A 15825-nucleotide genomic window follows, 5' to 3' on the forward strand; every position below is an offset into this window, starting at 1 on the left:
CCAATAAATTTGATTCTAAATATGATACTGTGCAATGATAACGTAAATAAGTCATTTTGTTTATTCTATTCTGATAAGTATATTTTTAATTACCCGGGCGACCTGTTTGAATTTGTAAACATTCCGGCACCTGTTAACCTTGCGACTATTTAAAGTTAAAACAACAGAATTCGGAAGAACACCTATAAACGGTAATTTCAATCAGTCTTTTATGATAACAAAAGAAGTAACCATTATCTTACGGAAATCCCTCGCCAATTTGTTATCTTTACTTCCTAAAAGTTTCCAGAGCAAACTGTATTTAAGGATAGGAAACGCTGATGTAATATGAAATTTGACGAATTTACATTCATTTTAATTTTTTCCGGTCAATTAGCATTGTATACTTAACAACTTTTTGTAACAAAATAAGAATACATTTCATTTGAATGCCATTGATTCCGAAATCGAATTTAGTTAGTACATTTTCTCCTCTTTAGCAGAATTCCTGTTAAAGACGTTATGTAGGATACATTCTTTGATAGAAATCGCATCCGCGTTTAAAATTCAATTTGTTTAGTTTAAATCCATTCGATTACCTCGTAAACTTGATTGGCGAAATTTTTCCGTACTTATTTGTAATAAGTGCACGTTTAAATTTGTTGCGAAATGAAATTTTGCGAAATCGTACAGTCTGGTCACATCGTTATTCTTTGTTTTGCGTAACAACGATTTTATTAACGTTACGGGATAAAAATTATAAGAAAAATGGTAAAGGTTTGTCATGAAATTAAGCTGTGTGCGGTGAATTCGTTCCGAAAAACTCCCCTGGTAAATTTGCTCGCAACAACTGTCCCCAGAAACTTCACCATACCTTCTTACACTATCTAAAAGTAACGTCACTCCCATTGGTGACATGATCACTCCATCAAAAACTATACTGTAGCAATATTTACGTAAAATGAAAAATAGGGGTGAAGGTCGATGTTATTAGCGTATTTTGTTAAGAATTACAATAATTTGTCGATGGCCTTGTTATTCAAGCCTTGAGATAAGTCCTATGGCCGAGTACCAGTTTGTCAAGTAGCGTCAATAAACTACTGCCCTGTTTTGGTTTACCGCAATATGTCCGCCATATTACATTTTTCATGGAACTCTAATCAAAGGTCTCGACGCAGCTTATTATTAATTATTTTTGGTCTCGAGACATGGAGTTGTTGTCAACCATCGTCCCCATCCCTCGCGCGAGCTCTGTAATAACTAGTAATCTTTCAACATAAAACAACACTAACAATCATAATGTCTGTTTGTTTTAAAGCGAGTCATAAGGGGTGGGGGGGGGGGGGATAATCGCGCAGTATTTTAGTTTCTTTGTATTTATTAGAAAAGTGAAGGATTGTAATCGCAAACTTCGAGCACAGAACAGCACTAATGTAGCACTAACGATTACCTACAAAAAAACTAAATGATAGACTGATTTATAACTGGGCCGTTTATATTTGGATGATTAAAATGTACGCGAATAAACAATTCCTAGTCGGCGCAACGCTTTACACACCAAAACACGCATGAAATAAATTAATACTTAAACTAAGGTTAGTGACATCATTCCGAAACGCACGATGCCATCAGTAAACCTCAGTTAGCAGCGGCATGTAGTAAAAATTTAAAGACGGTTAACTTGTGCGTTTACTTGCAGCAAAACCCAATTAATAAATATATAAATTAATATTTAGTACTGTGGGGAAGTGACTTTCTTTATTTTTAGGAATTTTTACAATTTTATATAATGTAATTATAAAAATGTTCCTAAAGGAATCGACTTGTGAAAATCAACTGTATGAAATAGATTTATATCGATAATAATCGGGTCCAAACAAAGAACTTTGATTATTTTTTTTCATTAGTTGAGGACTTGCAATTAATTTCAGTGATACCATTCCTTTGGATGGATTAAAATGTTGTTTAGCATTCAAGGGTGTGTATTATGTAGAAAAAATGAAGGGATAGATAAGGATCAAACCTAGCATTGATAGGTAATCACGAGATAGGAGTAAAAGGAGTAAAATAAAATTTATTGTTACAGTAAAATTTTGCCAGTGCCGTAGAGCTCCAATTGAATTTAATGCAAATAGGGGTTTTCAACACTTGTGAATGTGTTACAGTCGCATCTCTAGAAAAGCACGCGGGCGTTTGATAGCATGAATCCACCTGCTCATGTTTGCTAATCATGTACCAGGACACTGGCCATTGAGCCATTATTCAATACTCAATTAAACGAACTGGAAAGGCACGGTGTTGTGTATGCGAGTAATGCACGGGTTCCTTATATTGAATTTATTTTATTACGTTACTAAAACACTGTACATAAAATAGTATTAGGATTACATTATATTTTAAGTACATACGCTCCAAAAACAATCCGGGTAAGCCGTTTGCTGCGGTGACATGTATTGGGCCGCATTCGCCTATTGGTACCAACATAACACACGGGCAATGAAAAGATTGAATGTTATACACATTTTTGGTCAGGTGTCGATTCGAACGAGTACAAGATAGCCAGTATATGCCAGTACATCACTATTCTGCAGTACCGCTTAAGTACTATTAATTATTAATCATACAGGGTCCTGCAACAGTGCGTCGGGCAATCCTACCCCATACCTGATGGTACAAAATATCAAAAAACCTTTTGTGCAAATGTCAATTAGTTGCGAATCTACTGAAATTATTTTTGCATGTACAAGGTGCCCATTTCTACGGTATCAATAGACAACTGATTTTTTTTTAATGGAACACCCTGCATATTTTTAGTTGTTCCGATATCATTTTTTAACCTCTGCATGGAAACCTATTCGCAATAATTGCCCATAAGCATGCCCCACTTTGATAAATCGTAGCGACCTTGATTTTAAAGTTAAGAAATATATTTGATCAATAATGTTGATTTTAATAAAAGGAAACACTTTGGTAATGAGAAAGTTAGATTTAGTGATACAGTGTGTTCACAAAAAATAGTAAAGCTTCCAAATTTCAAAATGTCGTAACTATTTTTGTTCACATGAAACTACCACTATTTTATTTCCTATTTCAAAAGCTAGTTTTGACGCACAAAGCCTGGGAGTTGGTGCACCAATCAGCCCAAAAACGAGCACAATTCATTATATAAAATTGAATTTGATTCGAAAGATATGCATAAGTACGTGTTATATTGTAATTCCACATTAAATATTCTTATCTTCGTTTATATTGATCTGCGAACTGGCCTACAGGCCTACAAAAAGAGTGCAAATTAATGTGTCAAGGGCTAGTCGGTTCTTGAATGTGGATAAGCAACTTAATGCACGTTTATTTGTAAAAAAAGGTATAATGGTCCGCTCTACCATAAAATTGTACTCAACTTTATTGTTACACACTATTCCATTTAAAATTTTAGCCAGATAGAGCAATCCGTCATGCTTATTTAACCACCCGCTATACATTTCATGAATTCATAATTACCAAAGCAAATAAATCATCTTTAAAGTTTTGACTAAGTTCAGTTTAACATCTGCAATTTTAATTCTTAACGGTAACAAAAAATTTATGTTTAAGATTTCTACTATTCTTGGTATTTTTCCCAATAATAATAATCAATTTTTATTCCATTTTCTATTAATCTTATTAAAAGCCATGAGAATTTTTTGTGGGTTGTTTTCACCTGGTTTAAGTCGATGAGAACCCACGTTGTTGTTTTTCGTTTGAGTAGGCCAAGTAGGAAGTATGGTAGTCGTCAGTGGAATATTCTTGGATAATTGCTCCCTATGTAAGTAACGATTATTGATATCTTTGCGACAGATTAGTAAATGGTTGCATAATCGTATTCACCAAAGCTCAATCGATACATGTATATACGGTAGCAATAAAAAGTGAAAGCATAACCATATAAAAGTCTTATGCTAGGTATTTGCATTTTCTTTATCAGAAAACTAACACATGTTCTTATTGTGGCGTTGGGTAATGGGGGTGCAACAGAGGTAGTGATAAAACAGGAAACGGTAAAAACTAAATTATAGTTAATAACAAGTTTTTGAAGTTAACAAGCATTACTTCACAATTATTCTAGGTGTCTTTAGTTACCAACCGTTAAATTAATATATAGATATACAGATATCCATAAAACTCCCCATAACAGTTATGTTGTATTTCGGAAACGAAAGCCGCTTATGTCATTTGTGGCGTGGTTAATGATTACCTACCTTAATGCTGGCAATAACGGAACAATGCGCCGCTTATAAACATTTATGATTATGAATAATAGAGTGAGTGTGAGTGACGTAAAAAAAAATGATTGCAATAAATGTTTAATACCTAGGTATCTGTTGTGAATTTATTTTTTGAAAATAGGTAAGTCTTGATGCTTTGTTTAGCAGTACGATTAAATTACTTTTAAGCGAATTGATACTTATTCCAAGGCGAACCTGTAAATTAAGAAGATTATAACTTAACTACCTAAATTAACTTTACGTATTAAACATTCGGACTGTGAAATTTATGATAATGACCTTGATATTCATTTTAAGTTAACGATTACGTGTCTACTATTTTAAGTAGTAAGTGAGGTGTAAAATCTATGAAAACATCACGTTAATCCTGCAGAGAAAGTTATTGAACTGAGATAAGGGTATGACCAGACGGTGATACTGTTCTTATTTGTGCATGATCCAATATAGCCATGTTATCTAATCCGCATATGTGCAGAAAAGTCAAACATTTCAACACAAATGTTTCCATCATTACGTGCTTCTTAGAAATTGACTTTTCGTTTGTTCTGGATTACTAAGTATGTACGTAGTTTTAATCGGGTTGCCCATTATTTAAAAAAAACAATGCGGAAATTGAATCATGCAAGTAAAATGCGGGAGAATTGATCCAAATTAATCTTGTACGATTTGAGCTAATTTTTGAACGCACAGACCACTATAATTAATGTATAATTAATGGCACAATGAAATTAATCAAATCAAATCAGGAGCAGACACGATCTGAATTTTAGCACTCTTGCTCTTGGGTGTATAAAACCGAGTGTCAAATATTTCTGTTTTTAACTACCTTGGGAATGTAAAAAATACCGGATTCAACGAAAAAGTTGCCATCAACTATCAATATCGCAAACTTGTTTAAACTACGAAATCAGATTTCGTGCAGGGTAATCGAATTTCAAACACCAACTTTGTTTATGTAAACCAATGTTTTATTTGAATAATATTTAAGTTGGCCGCAATGCGATATCTATATCTACCATACCAATTATCAGTTGAATGAACAAGCGAATTAGACATGTGCGTCTTGAAAAATCGAACAAAAAATTCCCTTTTAGGCGTCCCAAATAAAGAGAGTCCTATGAGTTTGCAACGGATTCTGTGTGGAACTTTTATGGTGGGTTTACATTATTACTATTATTAGGTTATTAAAACAAAGCCAATAGAAACAAGGTATGGTTTCGTTGGTTAGCGACGAGCGACGCACAATAACCCTCTTTGAATCTATTGGCTATTTATTAATGATTTAATGATAGTAATGATTGTGTAAACCCACGATTTCTAGATAGGTGGGTAGGCTTGCATTTTGAAGGCGGGAATACGAATACTTCATCCAGGCGACACATTTAGAATTGTTCTTAGGTTCCAGCTTTGCTAATGAAAGGCCAAAAATTAGATTTCTGCATTACATTTTAGGACTCTAGAAATTAATTCCGTTCGTTGAGACCTTTTATTAGCAACACCATGAAGGATAAAACTAGTTCCACACTTAGTTCAAAAACAGCATCTCAGGAAATAATTCGTGGGGGGGGGGAGGGGCTTTTTATACAGCGAAATTTAATGGCCGTCTGGCACACCTTCAAGGTATAGGCTGCCTACTGCAAAAAATTCCAGGACTCTAGGACCATTGCCCTAGAAGTAGTTCAAAACGGCAGAAGTGGGTCCGGACGGACGGACGGACAAATCGCAAACAATAGCACATTTTTTTTAATTCTTAAAAAATGCGCTAAAAAAGCATTAATCCACTTGATTGGCCTTGGTTTAATATTGAAGGTGTATTACATCCAATCAATTTTTTTGCAAGGGATGGTTTTTTTTTATATAGGTTGAATCTAATAAATAAATATTAAAGAATTAAAACAGTAAAAAAATTAGTATCACTATATGATTAAATCATTCCAAGTTGCTGAATACTGTCGAGACCCGCTTAATTGTTCTATTGAGGAAATAAAAAAAAATCTTCAATCACAAGGAGTAATTGATGTGATATCGAGAAAGCGACGATTTTTGACAATTTTTTTTTCGATTTTTTCGAAGGACGGGTATAGTATGGAAATTTTTTCCTTTTTAATTTTTTCGTATAACTTTCGAAGTAGGCTTCGTATTTCGACGAAATCTTCTGTAACGTGTTGTTTGAGATAAATTGCAACGTCCGACGAGTCGATAGCTCGAATCGGCGACGTTTTTGAATTTTTGGGATTCAAACGTATAAAGAGACATCGCTCGGTTTCGGCGGCTGCGTATTGGCCTTTAATGTACCGAAGCTACCCAGAATGATTCAAGCTGCGTTTTATCCATTGCAAGTTCGTCAGTATATACGAAATCCGCTAAGATGTTTTAAATGTCAGCGGTTCACACAAAGCGATCAAAATTCTGCTCAACAGGCGAAAATTCAAGAGATTAAGGTAGTACACAAGTTGTCCTACCACGAAGGCAAAAAGAATGTTGAGGCCTTGGTAACACCTACTACGTCCTTTGCACAGGTCATGACTACACCGGAACCTATGCCAACCCAGTCCTTTGTTCCTGTAATAAGGAAAATTATCAAAGAGATGGAAACATTTACGAGAGTACTTACCTACCACAAGGAAGTCTTTGGAAAAATACGCACTACAAGCCTTTCAAGTTCCCCTAGGAAGCTGAGCTCACTATATGGCCACAGGAAGAAAGAAATCTTCTTCTTGCGTAGAACCAGAGGGGGAGTCGAGTGACAAAACCGTAGGTTTGGCGCTGCTCTTTGCATTTCTTAGCAACTGTCGTGACTCGTGAGGGCTATATAGATCGTATCGACATCCAAGAGATGTACGGAAAGTACATTACACGTGAGGTGGTGTAAACCCGTATGGTCTCCATAAATACGTTCCAAAGTACTGCAGCGTCTCTCGTAAAGATGTAGCTTTCGGTATGGTCTTGACCTTCCCAATAGGGTTCCTTGGGGTGTGTAATTTCTTTGGGCGTAAAGCGGTAAAGCATTGAAAGTCTTACGTGAGATGAATATCTCGACCGTCATAACATTCATGAATTAGCTATGGTCCCATATAAAACACTTACAGTTTCTCATTTGTAGGAAACATTGACCTTGTGAGTTGAATTATTCAGTGAATTCGCTGTTTTCAATATACAATTAATACTGACAAAAAAATGTAAACATTTTCATATTACGTCATAAATTTCTTGCATGTGTACCCTATCACTATTTGGAAAATTAACAAAAATACTATAGCCCCAAATACCAAATTTTGTAGGTAGGAATTTTGAAAAAGGTTTTGCAAAATCAGAAAGGGCCACCAGTGCTACCAGTCTTTGTAACTCTTATTATGGTTGCTGAGAATAAATTAAAGAAGAAATGCAAATTTCACCACTTTTGTGGGGGTGGCTCCCAAACGAAACATGTAGGATCCTCGGTTTATTTGAAAAAAGTGTTTGTTATACGTTAAATGTGTAACAGAGGGGATTCAAATGGCGGAATAGGTCATGTAATCATTTGAAAGCCCGTTTCATTCTCTGAGCGGACCTAAAATCAATTTTGTGAATAAGCTCTTTATTTTTGTCTGAGGCTATTAAAAACAGCGGTAAACTTGTTGCTATTGACAAAGCCTGTAATGGAATTTTTGGAAGATACTGCTAATAACGGGCGATCAAAAATGAGTTGCTGTTGCCGTTAGAAGTTCAAGTTAAGTACGATTTCCCATGTAACCACAAATTCCAAAGATGACTCAACAGCAACTCATTTTTGATCGCATAGTATGTAGTAACCCATGTATAAATTCGAAAGACATTGATAAAACGTCAATGGGATAGGATATTTGAAACTCCGAGGTTTTCAGTATAGGTAGGTAACCCCATTATCTTTAGGCCTCTGGTCCTGGTGTCAGATAAATTTCTTTAAACTTACTTAGTACGTAGATTACTATTATTATTTCATTACTATCAAATCAAATGTTTAAAGTAGTTAGAGCGCGTTCGGCTGAAGTCAAGTGATGTACTCGGCCTACCTATTACCTTACGGTAAACGTCCCCAAAAAAATGTTGTTATGAAGGAAACATAATTAGAAATACGGTATGAGTGGTATTTTGTACCTCAGCACAATGCAAACGTCTTACATGATTTTTAAAAAGGTATATACAGTAGTCAACTTGACTAGTCTCCCTACTTTTCGACCCTGTTTCAAACCTTTGCACACTAAATGTTGACGACACACCGCGACTAAATATTCACAGTGTAAGCGGTAAATCCTAAACGAATATATTTATTTTTAATCAAAACGTATGCGAGACGTATGTAAAAGCCGGGAAACTAAATAATTTGGCGTCTTACGTGAAGTCGGTATAGTGGATTTGGTTTTTCGATGTTGGCGCCAGAGATCCCCAGCCGCTATCTTGATCTCGATCCGATCAGTGTGTCAACAAGACGTGTGCAGGCCTTGATAAATATCGTTGGTTTTGGTGTTCTTTCTGAAAGACACCATGCCTTTTGTGAAGAAAAGTGCTCAGCAGAAGAAGGAAAAGATTGTCCTAGCTCAGCTATATACTAGACCTAGTGGAAAAGTCATCAAATTTAAACGCGTGCTGCATAGCGTGCCGCCGCGTCAGAGCAGACGCCGCTTCGGCGGTAAATATCTTCCTTATTTCATCATGAACATGTACTTTTCCGTGCATATTTAGATTCGTCACAAAATTTCGCTTCTAATGAGATCCATCTCATTTAAGTCTTGATACAAAAACCTTCGCTAGCTCAGAAAAACTGAGTCTGTCCATAAGAGCCCATGTTAAAATACCCTGTTTTTACTGTCAAATATCTCAGAAACGGCACATAGGAACACTTTTTTCTTTTGACCATTAGAAAGTGCGTCTCTCAGAGAATAAGTGACCAAATTTTCACCAACTTCTTGTTACTTTTACCTAGGCGCTCTAACTACTTTAAAAAAATTGCTTTTTATTTGAAATGTGCTTCTCAGAAAGCGGGAAATTTTTTAATTCGTGATCAAGCAATTTCCATATTATGTCGTTACTTACGTAATCTTATCAAATATTTTAATGGCAGTAATTTTATACTCAAAAATTATTACCAACAATTAATCAAGTCATCCCATTCTGGTAAACTCCGCGGTTTACTTATTTTTCTTTGCGCCCTTTTATATTGCAGATGTTGTACCCAAAAGTTTTGATGCTGTTTCATAACAAAATTGCTTTTTAAAAGTCATTGGTAGCAATTACCTGAAATTGAAAGGACTTAGAATGGACAGACTAGGGACCAAACTAAGGTAACAAATGTCGTTTGTATATGCTGGAAAGCTAAAATGCCTAATGCATTAGGTATAATTGCAAAATTCATATTCTTTAGTAATTTAATTATAAATATGCGACCTAATAAGCATTCATCGCCACTAATTAGGTACTATAAATATTTAAATTGAGGAGATAGCAAAACAATTGCAACAAATACAACCATTAAAAAGTAAAATGATGGCCTATATAATACAGTTCGTTATTTCATATTGGCCCATGACTTGATCTCTTCAAACTTCAAACTAGTTAGGTACAATTTTAAAAGGAAGCTACAGTCTCTAACCTTTTCAACGCCCATTAGGCATAACATCAAGGTTTCTTAAAATGCGGTGACCACATATTCTTTTTAGCGCATTTCCACAAAAATAAAAAAAAAATGCGCTATTGTGGCCACTTTGTCCGTCCGTCCGTCCGTCCGTCCGTAACTTTGCGACGCTACTAGTTTTTTATCTTAAGAGCTATTGTTCTACTTTTTTCGCTATTTGGTTCGTTATGGTGTCGAGTCTTGTACCAAGGAAGGAATTTTTTTCTGTACCGCTTACAAAAAAAGTTATTGTAAAAAAAACAAAAAACCGTTTTTTACATGTTCCATAATTTTACACTATTGCCGTTTATTAACGATCCTAGAGATCGTTTATAATTTTGCATTGCTATCTGTCGCCTCCCGGTTGGTCTCTCCGTCTGTTCCTTTGTCTGTCTGTCCATCTATCTGTCCGTGTGAACGATAACTTTGTTTAGAAATGTTCGATCGCTTTTACATCTCCGTTAGTTATAAACTGAATTGCATGAAATTCAATATGGGCATAGATTTAGCCATATAATACGCAATGCCAAAAGTTGAATCGAATCGATTCAAAATTCACAGTGCCCTTTTCGCATCTCGACCATTTGTAAACCGAATTGCAAACTTTTTTACTTATAAAAGTATTTGAATGAAATATGATACATAGGCACTTGGGATAAAGGAAAATCAAACGCCAATTTCAAAATTTGGTTTTGCGCATGCGCAGTGCCAACTTTTTTATTTATGGAAGAATTTAAACGAATTTTGATACATAGGCACTTGGGATAAAGGAAAATCAAACGCCAATTTCAAAATTTGGTTTTGCGCATGCGCAGTGGCAACTTTTTTATTTATGGAAGAATTTAAACGAAATTTGATACATAGGCACTTGGGATAAAGGAAAATCAAACGCCAATTTCAAAATTTGGTTTTGCGCATGCGCAGTGCCAACTTTTTTATTTATGGAAGAATTTAAACGAAATTTGATACATAGGCACTTGGGATAAAGGAAAATCAAACGCCAGTTTCAAAATTTGGCTTTGCGCATGCGCAGTGCCAACTTTTTTATTTATGGAAGAATTTAAATGAAATGTGATACATAGACACTTGGAATAAAGGAAAATATAGCCCCAGTTTCAAAATTTTATTTTGCGCATGCGCAGTGCCAACTTTTTTATCTATGGAACTATTTAAGTGAAATGTGATACTTAGGCGCTTGGAACAAAGGAAAATCTAACATTAGTTTTAAAATTTAGGTTTGCGCATGCGCAGTTCCAACTTTCTTATCTAGAAAAGCATTGAAATGAAATTCTTCTCATAAACTGAAATTGAAGTAGCACGTCAACAATGGATTGCCCATGTGCAACGCTATCTTTTATATTTGTGGCCGGATTTTTACGATTTTAACAGAAGTTGCATCTTACAAATGGGAAATGAATGCAAGTGGAAATGCGCTTTATGTAAATCGTTTACGATTACTTTTTAACTTGTTAGGGTTGTATGTATTCACCTATTTCGTGCTACTAACTTCAGCTGCTAAGTCGCAATAACATGTTGGAAATCGCAGATCCGCTAATATTTTTCGGTTTTATGTATACAACTTTTTCGTGCTCGTCAAAAATGTCGACCACGGTCATCCCGGCGATTCTCGTCCCGGCGATGACCATCCCGGCATCGATTTCCCGGCGGCCATTTACTTCCCTGCTGTTCATGTTTATTATATTGAAACAATTCGCCGGAATTAAGTTTTCTTATTTGTTATTTTATAGTCAGAGATTTCTCCTTTCTAGATATAATACAATCTGAATAGAGACTATATTATCAAATTGAAATTATGCTATTTATAGGTAGGGAAAGATTTCTGGTATCTGCCTGCGTAGGTAAATGGGTGAAACGCGATTTTCTAAAAATGGGTCCTTTGCACTGGCAATTGTGTAAACAAACCGGGTTATTTGAGCTTCCTTACATATCTCGGTTTCCTATATTTCTAAGAATTAATTACAAATCACAATAACCAACCACTTTCGGTAGGTACCTAATTTGACAACCGCTTCTAAATTATTATTTATGTTAAAAAACGAGTTAAAAAACACAAGAAAAATGGGGGTTGGACAGACGTCGCTAGGAAAGTGTGCCGGGATGACCGGAGCCGGGAAAGCAATAGTCGCCGGGATAGGTCGTCACCTGGTGTACATCGCCGGAATGATGCCGGAATAATCATGGTCGTCGGGATGTACCGCAAAAATTTTATTTATTTATTTATTTATTCCGTGCATAACGATATTTTTTGGTATGCGCATGCGCAGTGTCAAAAATTTAGTTTAAGATTTTTAAAATAGTTTAAGTCTTTTATTGATCCTTGGTTGCAGTAACTGTTCCAATAAGGAGTTTGTGTGGGTTTCTAGGACTTCATGGTGTTTGATAGCTCTCTCCTGGATTACTTCCTGAACCGTTGGTATATGTAGATCTGTATGAATTGTATGATTTGTTATATACCACGGAGCATCTACAATTTGCCGGAGTATTTTTGATTGGTTTCTTTGAATTAATAGTACATTTGTTTTAGAAGCACAGCCCCATAGCTCTACTCCATATGTCCAGATAGGTCGGATAACTGCCTTGTATATTAGAATTTTATTTTCTGTTGATAGTGTAGATTTTCTTCTTATTTATTAGCCAATTTAGTTCTCTTGGTTTGATGTTTATTTGTTTCTTCTTTTTTTTAATATGCTCCTTCCACGTCAGCTTGTTATCTAGATGTAATCCTAAGTATTTTGCCGTTTCCATCTGTGGCATCTGCACATTATTTATCACAACTGCTGGACATAATTGTTTACGGAGGGCAAATGTTACATTGATGTAGTTCAAACAAGTGAGTCTGGATATAATCTGATGCTATTTGAGGGTTTTCATGACTGGATAGAATTGCAGTGTCGTCTGCAAATGTTCTTGTTGTTGTATTTTGTGTCATTGGCAAGTCTGATGTGTACAGAATGTAGAGCAAAGGCACTAAAACACTACCTTGGGGCACTCCAGAATTTATGGGGAAGTAGTCTGATGTTTCTTCACTTACTTTGGTTTGGAATGTTCTCTCGCTCAGGTATGATTTTAATATATTAAAATAGACTGTAGGGAGTGTTTGTTTGATTTTATATAGTATTCCAGGATGCCATATTTGTCAAATGCTTGACTAACGTCAAGAAAGACTATTGAATAAGAAATAATGGCAATAATCAATTGTGCTCGATACATATTAGATTGTGCCGTTCAAATGTTCGAAAATAGTCTTACTGTACGTCGCGTCGGTACCCTATATCTCCTCCACTCATATCGGTGGTACTCTCATCCTCCACTTTTCTATAGTTATTTTTTTGTTTGTTTGTGATGCGTTTTAGTCACGAACTTGTCATTGACTGTGCGTGCACAAATCAATGCTAGCCAGGAAACGCTCGTAAGTTCACCCCTCTGTATCTATGGCCACGAACGAGAAGTAAAATAAATGTACCTATACTTTGATGATGTCAAATCCTTTTTGCCTTTTTGGTGACAGAATATGAAATAGGTACCAAAAAGGAAAAAAAAACGCTTTTCGTTAACAGAACACAGAATCGGAATTAATAAACCAAAAATAAAATTGTCGTTTAAAAAGTGGGATCTTTTCAATATTCGCATTTCTCAATCTAGCCCAGGATCTAGCCTTAAGATCCAAACACTTTTTTAACGTAAATTCTATTTTTGGCTTTTTAGTTAAGATTCTGTGCTCTGTTGACGAAAAGTTTGGAATTTTTTTTGTTTGGTAGGTACTGCACGATCCAATACGCATCCAGCACAATGTATTACCGACATTGCTGATTTTATATCTATGAAAATGTGGCGGCTGAGACCCAAGATGGCCCCCGAGATTTGAGTGCGGGAGCTATGGGGTAATAAACCTTGGAATCACCTAAATTATCAAAGGCACAACAGACATTTGTCATTCGAAAAACATCGTTTTAATTTAATGCTAGGTTTTACAGCCAACCAAAACAACATCCATTACCAAAGAGATAATGACGGACTCGAATTAGATAACTGGAGATACTAAGAACGAAAACAAGAGAAACTACCTATATTGGGAAATGTTTTCTTTAAAAACCAACGATCTAGGATGGGTAAAAAATGATAATTTTGTCAAATATGCAACATTCCGAAGAATTTAGAAGAAAATCACGCCCTAAATTAAAATATGCCTATGACTAATTCTTCTCGGTTGCATTAACATATAATTTCATATCTGCGTTATACTTATACCTTCCACGATGAACCTTCAAATCCTTTTATGGGAGGAGTGGTCGCATCGTCAAACATTTTATTGCGTAAGGTACCCCACATGAAAATAAAACATTAAAAATAGAATTCACAGATGCATTTTTATTGTCCCGTCCGTCATTGACACCTAAATTAACGACGCGGTTAAAAACGGGATTAGCTGTTAAAGCAAACACCTGTTTTTGTTTGCTTGTTGATTGCAGTTAGTCAATACGTAGTATAGTGTTGTTGCATTGCAGGTATAACTTTCAAAGAGTGAACCTAGCGGTTAGATTAAAGTATTGTGGGGCTTTTCCAATTTCATTTCACGTTTCACCGCCAAAGCTAAACCAGTCTCTGACAGTTGTTTTGTAGGAATGTCGGTAGAAGGTTCTTTAGTCTAGTAGAGTTAGTTACCTGTTCGCGTAAACAAGTTTCGATCGAGAGTATTAAAGTGGTTGCTACAGTTTCTTAATTATTGGAATTATTCGACCGTTTTTCTTTGTAAGTACCTACTCTTAATTGTTATCGACGCTCGCCTAAGAAGGTTAATTAAAAGATTAAACCGCTTTAAGTAGTGCAATTGCTCTTTACTGGGGCGTGCGAAAAAATCCTGCAGGTAACTAACCTCGTTATCAACTTGGACCCATACAAATGTCATAAAATAAACGAATCGATTAATTTAGTAAAAGTTCTCATGATACCCTCTACTGTAAATACAAGAAAATCGAATGGAATCGACTTGACGAAGCGCGTCCGTTTCAACATTCACATCCTGTAAGTCTTTCCTACTTGGCTACCTGAAATTAAAAAAGAAAGAAAAAAACGTTTACGTCCAAATGGAAGGATTTCCGGCAGGTTCCGGTTCTAACCATCGGTACTAAATTTCCTCCAAACAATGCTCGAAGAAAGTCGAATGAAATTTAAATTACATTACTTAGGTATGCGCAACATCAGACGTAACATTAAATTTAACCGGTTAATTGGCAAAGAGAGACTCGAAAGGTTAACTGTCCAATTTATCTAGTGACAAAGTTATTCTCGAGAAATTGTATATGATGTAGGTTTAAGTGACAGTAAATTTTTAGGTGAATTGCCAAGAAAAAACAAAATGCGCGCACGTGATGCCCCAGTTTAAGTAATTTAGTATGGCCAACGGCTTTATAAAATGCCCTCAATTTTTCGCAGTTTAAAACTTGTAACGAGGAGATGTGTTTTTTAATTGTCCGTTGAGAGCTTCCATGGAGGGCACATTTGAATATTCAATATTCGAACAGAAACTGTGATTTTAGGAAATATTAAGGAAGTTATTAGCATTTTATGCACATGGCCTATAAATAGTCCCCATGAAGTCTTGTGGGAAATGGGTTATTGCGATAAAACGTAGATGTAGAAATTGCTCAGATATTGATCCATTTAGTTAGAAGATGTACAGCTTTGTTAATGGTTCCGGATTATATACGATTCAAATTCACATTATTTTGAAGTTCTATTAAATTTGTATCTGTGAAGTTAGCTCATAGAAAATTGCAACATTACTGAATAGTTCTATTTGCAACCAAAGTAGTTCCATTCACTCGAACAGCCGAGGAAAGTTGGACATGTGCTTCCTGAAAAATTGTACAACCCTTCTTAGCGCATTTTTGCAAATTTATTTGTAAAGCTTTTAATTTCACTGTGGCTGGC

At 35.5% G+C, this 15825-nt stretch overlaps 1 protein-coding gene across 2 annotated transcripts in view; it reads left to right on the forward strand.

Moving 5' to 3' along the window:
• The window catches only part of LOC116166350, a 78635-nt gene that overhangs the window by 17913 nt on the left and 44897 nt on the right, over positions 1 to 15825 (forward strand). The window contains exon 1 of one of the 2 annotated variants that reach the window (XM_031481302.1): positions 14423 to 14643. The exons of the other annotated variant lie outside the window; for it this stretch is intronic. The gene's annotated coding sequence lies outside the window, so the exon portion shown is untranslated. Of the gene's footprint in view, positions 1 to 14422; positions 14644 to 15825 lie in introns of those variants that run through there. 2 annotated transcript variants of the gene reach the window in all.

The sequence above is a fragment of the Photinus pyralis genome, unplaced genomic scaffold (genome assembly GCF_008802855.1).
Source record: "Photinus pyralis isolate 1611_PpyrPB1 unplaced genomic scaffold, Ppyr1.3 Ppyr1.4_LG3b, whole genome shotgun sequence".
NCBI classification, from domain to species: Eukaryota; Metazoa; Arthropoda; class Insecta; order Coleoptera; family Lampyridae; genus Photinus; species Photinus pyralis.